The following is a 13,194-nucleotide window of genomic DNA, read 5'->3' as shown; positions in this document are numbered from 1 at the left end:
TACCAAGGTAAGCTTTGAGATAAGGACCAAATGGGCACAGCCCCCCTGTGCTGTGTGCTGGCAGCAGAGACCGCTTTGCAGTGGGAAGAGGGCTTCCCTGGGGGCATTGTCAGGTCCTCACGCAGAGAACAGAGCACGTGTGATGGGTTGTCTGTGGGTGTCTGTGGTTGCTATGGGTGTCTGTGAGGTTGCTGTAGGTGTCTGTGGTTGCTGTGGGTGTCTGTGAGGTTGCTGTGGGTGTCTGTGGTTGCTATGGGTGTCTGTGAGGTTGCTATGGGTGTCTGTGAGGTTGCTATGGGTGTCTGTGAGGTTGCTATGGGTGTCTGTGAGGTTGCTGTAGGTGTCTGTGGTTGCTATGGGTGTCTGTGAGGTTGCTATGGGTGTCTGTGAGGTTGCTGTAGGTGTCTGTGGTTGCTATGGGTGTCTGTGAGGTTGCTATGGGTGTCTGTGGTTGCTATGGGTGTCTGTGAGGTTGCTATGGGTGTCTGTGAGGTTGCTGTGGGTGTCTGTGAGGTTGCTGTGGGTGTCTGTGAGGTTGCTATGGGTGTCTGTGAGGTTGCTATGGGTGTCTGTGAGGTTGCTGTGGGTGTCTGTGAGGTTGCTGTGGGTGTCTGTGAGGTTGCTATGGGTGTCTGTGGTTGCTATGGGTGTCTGTGAGGTTGCTATGGGTGTCTGTGGTTGCTATGGGTGTCTGTGAGGTTGCTATGGGTGTCTGTGAGGTTGCTGTGGGTGTCTGTGAGGTTGCTATGGGTGTCTGTGAGGTTGCTGTGGGTGTCTGTGAGGTTGCTGTGGGTGTCTGTGAGGTTGCTGTGGGTGTCTGTGAGGTTGCTATGGGTGTCTGTGGTTGCTATGGGTGTCTGTGAGGTTGCTATGGGTGTCTGTGGTTGCTATGGGTGTCTGTGAGGTTGCTATGGGTGTCTGTGAGGTTGCTGTGGGTGTCTGTGAGGTTGCTGTGGGTGTCTGTGAGGTTGCTATGGGTGTCTGTGAGGTTGCTGTGGGTGTCTGTGAGGTTGCTGTGGGTGTCTGTGAGGTTGCTATGGGTGTCTGCGGTTGCTATGGGTGTCTGCGGTTGCTATGGGTGTCTGTGAGGTTGCTGTGGGTGTCTGTGAGGTTGCTATGGGTGTCTGTGAGGTTGCTGTGGGTGTCTGTGAGGTTGCTGTGGGTGTCTGTGAGGTTGCTATGGGTGTCTGTGAGGTTGCTATGGGTGTCTGTGAGGTTGCTGTGGGTGTCTGTGAGGTTGCTATGGGTGTCTGTGGTTGCTATGGGTGTCTGTGAGGTTGCTATGGGTGTCTGTGAGGTTGCTGTGGGTGTCTGTGAGGTTGCTGTGGGTGTCTGTGGTTGCTATGGGTGTCTGTGAGGTTGCTATGGGTGTCTGTGAGGTTGCTGTGGGTGTCTGTGAGGTTGCTGTGGGTGTCTGTGAGGTTGCTGTGGGTGTCTGTGAGGTTGCTATGGGTGTCTGTGAGGTTGCTGTGGGTGTCTGTGAGGTTGCTATGGGTGTCTGTGAGGTTGCTATGGGTGTCTGTGAGGTTGCTATGGGTGTCTGTGAGGTTGCTATGGGTGTCTGTGAGGTTGCTATGGGTGTCTGTGAGGTTGCTATGGGTGTCTGCGGTTGCTATGGGTGTCTGCGGTTGCTATGGGTGTCTGTGAGGTTGCTGTGGGTGTCTGTGAGGTTGCTGTGGGTGTCTGTGAGGTTGCTATGGGTGTCTGTGAGGTTGCTATGGGTGTCTGTGAGGTTGCTATGGGTGTCTGTGAGGTTGCTATGGGTGTCTGTGAGGTTGCTATGGGTGTCTGTGAGGTTGCTGTGGGTGTCTGTGAGGTTGCTGTGGGTGTCTGTGAGGTTGCTGTGGGTGTCTGTGAGGTTGCTATGGGTGTCTGTGGTTGCTATGGGTGTCTGTGAGGTTGCTATGGGTGTCTGTGGTTGCTGTGGGTGTCTGTGAGGTTGCTATGGGTGTCTGTGAGGTTGCTGTGGGTGTCTGTGAGGTTGCTGTGGGTGTCTGTGAGGTTGCTATGGGTGTCTGTGAGGTTGCTATGGGTGTCTGTGAGGTTGCTGTGGGTGTCTGTGAGGTTGCTATGGGTGTCTGTGGTTGCTATGGGTGTCTGTGAGGTTGCTATGGGTGTCTGTGAGCTTGCTGTGGGTGTCTGTGAGGTTGCTGTGGGTGTCTGTGGTTGCTATGGGTGTCTGTGAGGTTGCTATGGGTGTCTGTGAGGTTGCTATGGGTGTCTGTGAGGTTGCTATGGGTGTCTGTGAGGTTGCTATGGGTGTCTGTGAGGTTGCTGTGGGTGTCTGTGAGGTTGCTATGGGTGTCTGTGAGGTTGCTATGGGTGTCTGTGAGGTTGCTATGGGTGTCTGTGAGGTTGCTATGGGTGTCTGCGGTTGCTATGGGTGTCTGCGGTTGCTATGGGTGTCTGTGAGGTTGCTGTGGGTGTCTGTGAGGTTGCTGTGGGTGTCTGTGAGGTTGCTGTGGGTGTCTGTGAGGTTGCTGTGGGTGTCTGTGAGGTTGCTGTGGGTGTCTGTGAGGTTGCTATGGGTGTCTGTGGTTGCTATGGGTGTCTGTGAGGTTGCTGTGGGTGTCTGTGGTTGCTGTGGGTGTCTGTGAGGTTGCTATGGGTGTCTGTGAGGTTGCTGTGGGTGTCTGTGGTTGCTATGGGTGTCTGTGAGGTTGCTATGGGTGTCTGTGAGGTTGCTGTGGGTGTCTGTGAGGTTGCTGTGGGTGTCTGTGAGGTTGCTGTGGGTGTCTGTGAGGTTGCTGTGGGTGTCTGTGAGGTTGCTATGGGTGTCTGTGAGGTTGCTATGGGTGTCTGTGAGGTTGCTATGGGTGTCTGTGGTTGCTATGGGTGTCTGTGAGGTTGCTATGGGTGTCTGTGAGGTTGCTGTGGGTGTCTGTGAGGTTGCTATGGGTGTCTGTGGTTGCTATGGGTGTCTGTGAGGTTGCTATGGGTGTCTGTGAGGTTGCTGTGGGTGTCTGTGAGGTTGCTGTGGGTGTCTGTGAGGTTGCTGTGGGTGTCTGTGAGGTTGCTGTGGGTGTCTGTGAGGTTGCTATGGGTGTCTGTGGTTGCTGTGGGTGTCTGTGAGGTTGCTATGGGTGTCTGTGAGGTTGCTATGGGTGTCTGTGAGGTTGCTATGGGTGTCTGTGAGGTTGCTGTGGGTGTCTGTGAGGTTGCTGTGGGTGTCTGTGAGGTTGCTATGGGTGTCTGTGAGGTTGCTATGGGTGTCTGTGGTTGCTATGGGTGTCTGTGAGGTTGCTGTGGGTGTCTGTGAGGTTGCTATGGGTGTCTGTGAGGTTGCTATGGGTGTCTGTGAGGTTGCTGTGGGTGTCTGTGAGGTTGCTGTGGGTGTCTGTGAGGTTGCTATGGGTGTCTGTGGTTGCTATGGGTGTCTGTGAGGTTGCTGTGGGTGTCTGTGAGGTTGCTATGGGTGTCTGTGAGGTTGCTGTGGGTGTCTGTGAGGTTGCTGTGGGTGTCTGTGAGGTTGCTATGGGTGTCTGTGAGGTTGCTATGGGTGTCTGTGAGGTTGCTGTGGGTGTCTGTGAGGTTGCTATGGGTGTCTGTGAGGTTGCTATGGGTGTCTGTGAGGTTGCTGTGGGTGTCTGTGAGGTTGCTGTGGGTGTCTGTGAGGTTGCTATGGGTGTCTGTGAGGTTGCTGTGGGTGTCTGTGAGGTTGCTATGGGTGTCTGTGAGGTTGCTGTGGGTGTCTGTGAGGTTGCTGTGGGTGTCTGTGAGGTTGCTATGGGTGTCTGTGGTTGCTGTGGGTGTCTGTGAGGTTGCTATGGGTGTCTGTGAGGTTGCTATGGGTGTCTGTGAGGTTGCTATGGGTGTCTGTGAGGTTGCTGTGGGTGTCTGTGAGGTTGCTGTGGGTGTCTGTGAGGTTGCTATGGGTGTCTGTGAGGTTGCTATGGGTGTCTGTGGTTGCTATGGGTGTCTGTGAGGTTGCTGTGGGTGTCTGTGAGGTTGCTATGGGTGTCTGTGAGGTTGCTATGGGTGTCTGTGAGGTTGCTGTGGGTGTCTGTGAGGTTGCTGTGGGTGTCTGTGAGGTTGCTATGGGTGTCTGTGAGGTTGCTGTGGGTGTCTGTGAGGTTGCTGTGGGTGTCTGTGAGGTTGCTGTGGGTGTCTGTGAGGTTGCTATGGGTGTCTGTGGTTGCTATGGGTGTCTGTGAGGTTGCTGTGGGTGTCTGTGAGGTTGCTGTGGGTGTCTGTGGTTGCTATGGGTGTCTGTGAGGTTGCTGTGGGTGTCTGTGAGGTTGCTGTGGGTGTCTGTGAGGTTGCTATGGGTGTCTGTGGTTGCTATGGGTGTCTGTGAGGTTGCTGTGGGTGTCTGTGAGGTTGCTGTGGGTGTCTGTGAGGTTGCTGTGGGTGTCTGTGAGGTTGCTGTGGGTGTCTGTGAGGTTGCTGTGGGTGTCTGTGAGGTTGCTATGGGTGTCTGTGGTTGCTATGGGTGTCTGTGAGGTTGCTGTGGGTGTCTGTGAGGTTGCTGTGGGTGTCTGTGCTCAGCCATGGAGCATTGGGGATGGCTGGGACCGTCGCTGTTCTGCTTCCAGCTGCCCTCTGGTGGCTTCGGCCCGAAGGAGCGGGATGAGGAATGAGCCTGCTCTTGATGTCAGGCTCTGCAGCGCATGGGCTCAGTGCTCCCTGCTCCACCTTTGGGAGCGGAGCCGGCAGCCTTGGACACGGTGGGTTCAGCTGCAGCAGCAGTGCCTGGGTCTAGGTGCTGCCCATGGAGCCTGGTCACCCGGGTTGGGATCTGACTGGGTGTTTCAGGGGGTGCTGGGGCAGGAAGGGGCCGGCTGAAGGCCTTACAATAGCTTCTTATAGAATAGAATAGAATGGTTTGGGTTGGAAGGGACCTTAAAGCTCCTCCAGCTCCAACCCCTGCCACGGGCAGGGACCCCTTCCACTGGAGCAGCTTGCTCCAAGCCCCTGTGTCCAACCTGGCCTTGAACACTGCCAGGGATGGGGCAGCCACAGCTTCTCTGGGCATCCTGTGCCAGCGCCTCAGCACCCTCACAGGGAAGAGCTTCTGCCTGATATTCTTCATGGTCACTCTGATAAGAGCTGGGCCTGAGCTCTGAAGCTCAGGTTTGCTGTCACCTTGAATGTGCTGTCAGCATCTGTGCTGGGATAAACTACCTCAAGATAAAATTGAACGTGGTATTCACCGAGTTCCCAGCTTTCTGCGTGTGGGAAAACACTTCTGTTAGTGTTGAATTTCCAGCTTTCCCCTGGATTTGGAGAAATGGGGACCCTGCTGAGGGCTGTGTGGTGCAGCCTGCGGTTACTGCCCCTTCATACGGGGAGTGTGTGGGCATCTGCTCACTCCTGTGCCTCTGCTGCACCTCAAGCCCATGTGAAAGGTGATGCTCAAGTGTGTGAGCCACTTGTTGGAACAAGTCCAGAGGAGGCCACGAGGATGAGCAGGGACTGGAGCAGCTCCCGTATGGAGACAGGCTGAGAAAGTTGGGGCTGTTCAGCCTGGAGAAGAGAAGCTGCGTGGAGACCTCAGAGCAGCTTCCAGTGTCTGAAGGGGGCTACAAGGATGCTGGGGAGGGACTCTTCATCAGGGACTGCAGTGACAGGACAAGGAGTAACGGGTTAGAACTGAAACAGGGGAAGTTTAGATTGGATCTAAGGAAGAAATTCTTTACTGAGAGGGTGGTGAGGCACTGGAATGGGTTGCCCAGGGAGGTTGTGAATGCTCCATCCTTGGTGGTGTTCAAGGCCAGGTTGGACAGAGCCTTGGGTGGCCTGGTTTAGTGTGAGGTGTCCCTGCCCATGGCAGGGGGGTTGGAACTGGATGAGCTTAAGGTCCTTTCCAACCCTGACTGTTCTATGATTCTATGAAAAGCCAGACCCTGCAGCACAAGGAGTGCACTGGTCCTGCCCCTGCAGTCCCTGGAGACGCTGGTTGGAGATGGATGAACGCTGTGCAGGTTTGTGGGGCTCATTCCTGCTGTGCTGATCCCATGGATGTCTGCCTGATGTGGGATGTGCCGGTACCTCCCTGGGTGTGAGAACACAGGACATCTGCAGGGACCCTGCTGCCGTCGTGGCAAATGCTGCTGCTGAAGAGTCCTGCTCCTCTCCTTCCTGAAGAGAAGGGGTTTCTGGTCAAGGCCAGGGCACCGATGACCTGGTGATGCCAGTGGCATCTTGAACACTGGCAGTGTTCAAGGCCAGGTTGCTGCAGGCTCCCAAGGAGGCCGCTTGCTCCAGGTTATAGCCAGGCTTTGGAACCTCTCTTGGTGGGGTGAAGCGGCACCAGCTCCTCGGTGCTTTCCCAGAGGCTGGAGCTGGTGGCACTGCTCCGGGTTGGGCTTTTTTCCCCAGCTGTGACACCCTCGTGGAGTCTGTTCCAAAGCAGAAGTGATCCGTGCTGTGTTTGCTCAACCCCAGCTACAGCTGAACAAACTTTGCTTTTCCTCCTCAGGAATTACTGTTTGGGTGAACGTGAACAGTTTGCTCCTTAGTGCCGCTGCCCAGGATCCTGTGTTTCTCTTTCTGTTTATGTCCCCTTTTCTTGATGATCCTAAGGATGTGCCCATGGGCTGTGGGGCAGGCGGCCTGTGTGGGTCCAGGCAGCCCAAATGGTTTCTCATGGAGCTGGCAGCCGGGTTTTCCGGGAGGATGCTGGAAGCGTTCAGCCCTTTTCCATAGAAACCATTTCAAAATGATAATATTAGTCCTAAAAATAGTGTTTATCCTCTTCTGTGGACAGGCAAAGCAGAAGTAACGCAGCAGCATCCTCGCTAGTGTGAGATGCGGCCACCTCACCCGTCCTGGGGTGGATGTTCAGGCTCCTGCCATGTATAGAGCCCCGCTGGCCCTGATGGATGCTGTCCCAGGGCCTGTCACCCCCAGCGCCGTCCTCAGCAGGATGCTCTGCAAGGTACCCCAGAGCTGCCTGCACCGCAGAGCCCCGGAGGGCTGGGGGGTGCCCGGGCAGGGCTGCCTTGGCCAAGGCGCCGAGGTTTGAGCTCGGTGCGTGCAGGCTTTCCCCAGCCCGCTAGATGGCAAACACGTAAAGGCTTTGCTCTGCTCTCGCTGCTGCAGTGCCAAGGCCGGGGATGGAGATGCTGTTGTTGTTATCATTAGTATGTTTTGCCTGGGCCATCTGCAGCAGCAGCCACCGGCTGTAGGTCCAGCTCCACCATTTACATTTCCAGCTCCTTTGTATAACATCGGCAGCGCAGAGTGTCCAAACTGCTGAGCTCTTTGGGGCTGCGCCATCAGCCCGAGGAGCCGCATCCATCTGGGCTGGTTCTGGCTCCCTCCGGATGAATCCAGCCCTGCTTTAGAGAGGATCAGGAGGAAGAGGAGAGAGCAAGGGGCTCAGTGGGGGAGTGATCCCGCTGACAGGCAGTGCTGAGCCGCCTGGGTTTCGCTGGGTCTCCAGGGCTGCTGTGCTGAGCTTATCCCCTCACTGCTCGCCCTGAAGCTTGTCCCTATGGGGCAGCTTCTGCACGGGCACAGGGGAGCGGGCAGAAAGTGCTGAGCACCTCTCAGGTACCGTGACCTGGGGTTTAGAGGAGCCCGAACCCACTGTGGTGCTGCCCAGCCCAGCTTTGCAGATGTCAGAGAACCCCAGCCTGGTTTGTGTGGAAGGGACCTTAAAGCTCCTCCAGCTCCAACCCCTGCCACGGGCAGGGACCCCTTCCACTGGAGCAGCTTGCTCCAAGCCCCTGTGTCCAACCTGGCCTTGAACACTGCCAGGGATGGGGCAGCCACAGCTTCTCTGGGCACCCTGGGCCAGCGCCTCAGCACCCTCACAGGGAAGAGCTTCTGCCTAAGAGCTCATCTCAGTCTCCCCTCGGGCAGGTTCAAGCCATTCCCCTTGGCCTGTCCCTACAGGCCCTTGTCCCAAGCCCCTCTCCAGGTTTCTTGCAGCCCCTTCAGTGCTGCTCTCGACCCTGTGATGTCTCAGCCCTGGTAAATCTGGGGTGATTTGGCCTCTTTGGTGAAAGGAATTGCTGAGCTGGATGGGACAAACCTGCCCCAGGGAGGACACGGATGCCTCTCCCCAGCTTTGGCTTCTGGACCATTTCACATCCTTGCATGAAGGGAAGATGCTGAGTGTTCAGTGAAACAGTGGGAGCATCTTCTCTCTCCTGAGGGCGAGGAAGCTTGAGCCCATGGAGCTGCTGTGTCCCATGCGACATGGAATAGCTCCAAACGTTGCCCAGGGAGCTGGGGATGCGGCTGCCTCTGCACAGAGCAGGAGGCTTTATCAAGGTGCTGAGTAACTCAAGGAGCTTGATGGCTGCAGGTGCTGAGGTGCCCCCGGAGCTGCCTCTGGAAGTCCCTCCACACTTCAGCCTGTGCTATGAGGGGCTGAAATACCTCTGAGAACCTGCCTGTGGTGTCCGACCGGAGCTCAGCGCGGTGCACAGGGAGCAGCATCGCTGTTGGAGATGCGCCTGTGTTGCTCGAGGGGGCTTTAGGAAATGTGAGCTCTGACCCCGTGCCCTGACCAAGCCCATCCCTGTCTGGAGACGTGAGGGGGATGATTTGCCCTGGGGCTGGGTGTTCAGATGCACTCCTAACCCTGGGAGTGATGGGGAAGGGTCTGTGTGATGTGTGCACAGTGCTAGTGCGGTGCACGCAGTGCTGGTGCTGCCCTTCAGTGATGGACTTGGCTGTGAATGCAGGAAAGCCTCAGCCTGGTGCTGCGGGCATTGCTTCTGTCCTGGTCCTTCCTGCGTGGTGCTGGCTTTGCAGGGAGCGGTGCTGGAGTTCGGGTCCTACCTCATTTGAAGGGTCTGCCCCTTCCTTTGCTCCCGGTTTCACCCTGCTTTGGCTCTGGGCTGGCTCCAGGATGGGTTAATCTGTCAAACTCAAAGCCACCCAGACAATGAAGGATGTTGGATCTCTGCCTCCTCTCCCCTCCTGCAATTGGGGTTTGAAAACAATAGCGCTGGTCTGATGGCCCTGGTTTCATTCTCTGGGGAGATTGCAGGCTTGGCTGCTGAAGATAACTGGGTTTACGTGGAAGGCTCCAGCTCTGCAGAGGGCTCAGGTTGCTATCATGGTGTTAAAAATTAGCACAGCACACTGCAGTGAGCGCGCTGCCCACCCCATGCTGCTCGTGTCCCATGAGGGACACTGCAAAAGGGAGCGGGGATCTGGTGATGGACATCCCTGCCACGGGCAGCTTGTGCTTTGGCCACCCTCTAAAGCACAGAGCCTTGGGGTGCTGCCTCAGAGGGTGGGATGGGAAGGGGATGGAGCTCACTTTGAGTCACCCCGTTGCTGTGGCTACGGACGATGCTCAGCATCCTTGCCAGCTCTCCATCTGCAGGACTCCCATCTGTGCTCGTGGAGAGGCTCGTGGCCAATGGGATGGTGCTCAGGGCACCTATTGCTTGTTGGAGGTGCTGGTGATGCCGTGCCTGGCAGGAGTCACAGCCCAGCCCCAGAGCATGGACTTGCTCCAGGTTTGCTGTGCACAGGCACCAAGCAGATCCAGGCTTCCAGTCCCTTCCTTACGTGCCCTGTGCCTTCCAGGAGGGAGCTCTAATCACATGCAGGTAACAGCCCTGAGAGCTGCAGCCCTGTTATCCCTGTCTGTGCAGAGGTGTTTTATTGTCTTGGGAGGAGATGGCAAATGTCAATGGAGGGAGCCCAATGCACCCAGCGGGTCCCACCACGGCTGCAGTTGTAGGGCAGGCTCCGTGTGCTCTGTGCTCATCACCCCTCTTCTCCCTTATGCCTTAGCACAAGGGCGCTGCTGGGGACCAAAGCTCCTTCCCGGGTAGCTAAAGTAACCCTGCAGCTTTCCCTGGGTGATGCCTGTATCCAGAGACCAACCCTGGCACCTGGGGTCTTGGCGAATGAGGACAAGTAAGGGGGGAACATGAAAATGAACCACACGGGAGGAGCTTCTGCTGGCTCTGATGAGCCATGGGAGCGCCTCAGGACCGGGGTGCTGCGTCACTGTGTTTGCATTCCTCGGTGAAGCAGGGCTCTGGCACGCAGCTGGGTCTGTCAGTCTTTTGATGCTGTCCCATCCAAAAAGCCCTGAACCTGCTGGCTTAGCTGCCCAGCTCTGGCTCCCTGCCTGCTGCCCTCCTGAAGGCTGGCTGCAAGGCGCAGACATGGGCAGAATGAGCCCTTACGTCTGACATAACGCTGCTGCAGTGGCAAAAAGGAGCAAAAAAGACCCTGCTCTAGTGGAAGGGGTCCCTGCCCATGGCAGGGGTTGGAGCTGGAGGAGCTTTAAGGTCCCTTCAACCCAAACCAGGCTGGGATCCTATGATTCTGGTCACTCTGGTGCTTTTGGATCTTGAAGGAGCAGGGACCCCCACCACAGCCAACACCAAGGGCTGAGACCTGGCTGTGTGTTGGCATCTCAGTGGGCTGCCTGGAAGGTCTCCTCTGTTTTGGGGAGGTGCTGGCGCCTGGAGAGCCAACACAAAATGGAATTGTTGGTTTTTCCAAGCTTTCCCAAGCCTGGGCAGTGGTTGCAGCAGGTCCCTGGTTTCAAGGAACATCAATGGGTGGCAATAGAACCATAGAATCAACCAGGGTGGGAAAGAGCTTTAAGCTCATCCAGTCCAACCGTTCCCAGCACTGCCGATGCCACCCCTAACCCATGGCACTGAGGCCTCGTCTCCACGGGGTGTGAACCCTTGCAGGGACGGTGCCTGCAGCCCTGCCCTGGGCAGCCTGTTCCAATGCCTGAGCACCCTTTGGGGCAGGAATTGCTCCTCAGCTCCATCTAAACCCAACTCAGGTGCTGTAGGAAGGAGCCCAAGGGCTGGGCAGAGGTGGAGAAGGGGCTGCTTTGTGCTGTGGGGCCGTCCCAGCCCCCTGGCATTTCCCCAAACCTCCTGCCACTCCCCCAGTGCTGGCAGCCCCCAAGCCTTGGCTCCGTGGGGCAGGAGGCATCGCTTGCTCTCCCTCCTTGCCATGGGGATGCCTGGCCAAGATCACAGGACAGCTTAAGGGTTTAAGCAGATAGGAGGCTTAATAGCTTGACCCCAGGACCTCTCCATCGCCTGCTCGAGGCAGCGGCTGCGGGTTTGCAGCGCGTGTGGGAATGTGTCCCGAGCTGCAGCAGTGACCCCTGCTCACTGCAGAGACCCAGCTCCTGTGGCCAGGGGCTTGTGTGTCCCTGGAGAGGGTGGTTTCCTGTCTGCATGGGGTGTATGAGGCTGAATGGTGCAGGGGATGTGGTTACCCCTCTGCTGGCTGGGGTAACCTCTCCTCTCCCTCTCCTCTTCATCCTCTCCCTCTCCTCTCACGGGTGCCCGCAGCACGATCCCGGCTGTGTCCTGCCATGGACGATGGATGGGATAAACCCACCCGCAGCCCCAGCAGCAGTGAGCAGCGAGGAGGAGCAGCCACACCGAGGTCACAGCCTCTCTGCCGTGCCTGGGATCCCCAGTACGTGCTGATCCCAGGCGGGACGCGGGGCTCAGGCTGCCCGAACCCCTCCAGCGCCTCTCCTGCACCACTCCCTGCACGTTCCTCAGGTGCCGCCTCTGATGGGAGCTTGGTGCTGCCCTGGGGCTGTCTCTGATGGGCTGGGGCTGTTGGTGGCAGCCTGGCCTTGGGGTGCCCTGTGCCAGAGCGCTCCAAGGGGGGGATTTGCTGCCATCTCCCCTCCTGTCTTCAGCCCATTGGTGGGTCCCTGTGCTGCCACCGGACACATCCTGCATCCTTGGAGAGAGCGGGCTCGACTTTGTCTCTGCAGAGCCCTTGCACTCAGCATCACAACGCACTTCGGGGAAGCCTGGCAGCCCTGCTTGTGGTGCAGCATCGTGAGGTTCCAACAGGAGCAGGAACGCTTGGGTGAGCCCCAAAACCCTGCCAGGACCAAGGAACCGAAACCAAGCCCAAGAGCATCCCCGGCTGCGGGAGGGACCAGGACCCCCGGTAACGCACCGTTGCCGGAGCCGTGGGACCTGGAGCAAGGGGCCCGGCACCGTTTCCCCTTTCCCCACGTTGTTATTTCAGGTGCTGGAGCCTCACAAACACCCGCAGGTGCTGCTCGCAGGGACCTTCTCCCCTCGCCCCGAAACCCCCCTCTTGGGGCTCCCCAGACCTCGCACCTCTCCCCCTGTGCCCCCCGGGACAAGCTCCACATACACGGACCCTTGTTGCTCGCCTCCCTCCTGACCCGAGCTGTGAACAGAGGCTGCTTTGCTGCGGGCTGAAGAGCCGGCAGCGGCGCGCACGGCCCCGGCCACCGCGCTCCAGCCCCGCAGGGCTGCCTCTTAACCTGGAGGAGCAGCGGGTTATTTGTGTTGCTCTTGGCAAGGCAGCCCCGGCCCTCCGAAACAGAGGTGAATGCGCGGAGGTGTGGGGCGCGGGCCAGCGCGCCCTGTTTGTGTTGGACCCGCCACGCGGGGAATTAGTTCAACCCCGCTGCTAATTGCTCCTGAAGTGCGGGGCTCCGGCAGGCGGGGGCGGGATGGGGACAGCGAGCGCGGACGGGGCCTCTCCTGGCTTCATCTGCTGGGAGCAGAGGGCTTTTGGCCAGGATCCGGCTGCTCGGGTACCCTGGGACTGAGGTGCGATGCTCTGCTGCCGGTGGAGAAGGAGCAACCCCATCCCTGCCCCTGTCATCTCTCCTGGGGTGGAGAGGGGGAATTGCCAGGGAGCCCCTCTGGCCGGTTCAAGCCATTCCCCTTGGCCTGTCCCTACAGGCCCTTGTCCCAAGCCCCTCTCCAGGTCTCCTGCAGCCCCTTTAGGCACTGGAGCTGCTCTCAGGTCTCCCCTTCAGGAGCCTTCTCTTCTCCAGGCTGCCCCAGCCCAGCTCTCTCAGCCTGGCTCCAGAGCAGAGCTGCTCCAGCCCTCGCAGCATCTCCATGGCCTCCTCTGTCCCTGCTCCAGCAGCTCCACTCCCTCTTGTGCTGCTGCCCCAGAGCATGCAGCCCTAACCATGTGGCACCTGAGGGTGATGTGCAGGGAGAGGGCTCTAGGCCAGGGCAAGGGCAGAAAGCTCCATGCAGGTTAATGTGGACGTGGTGCGCTGGTCCTCATCTCTCTGAGGTTTAGCACTGGCTTGCTTTGAGTCTCTGTGGGCTAAACCAGGCTCCAGCCCAGTGCCTGCACCCCTGCTGTGTGCGGAGCACTGCCCGGCTCCATCCTGCGGTCCTGCCCATGCCCTCTCCCACCGCTCCCTTCCCTTGCTTCCATTTAGTAATTACCGTTTACAAGCCCAAACGCTCATTGTCCAAATGGGGATTAAGCACCATC

Source organism: Psittacula echo (assembly GCF_963264785.1).
Source record: "Psittacula echo genome assembly, chromosome: 17".
Taxonomy (NCBI): Eukaryota; Metazoa; Chordata; class Aves; order Psittaciformes; family Psittacidae; genus Psittacula; species Psittacula echo.
The sequence above is the reverse complement of the archived record's forward strand: the minus strand, read 5'-3'. Positions refer to the sequence as shown.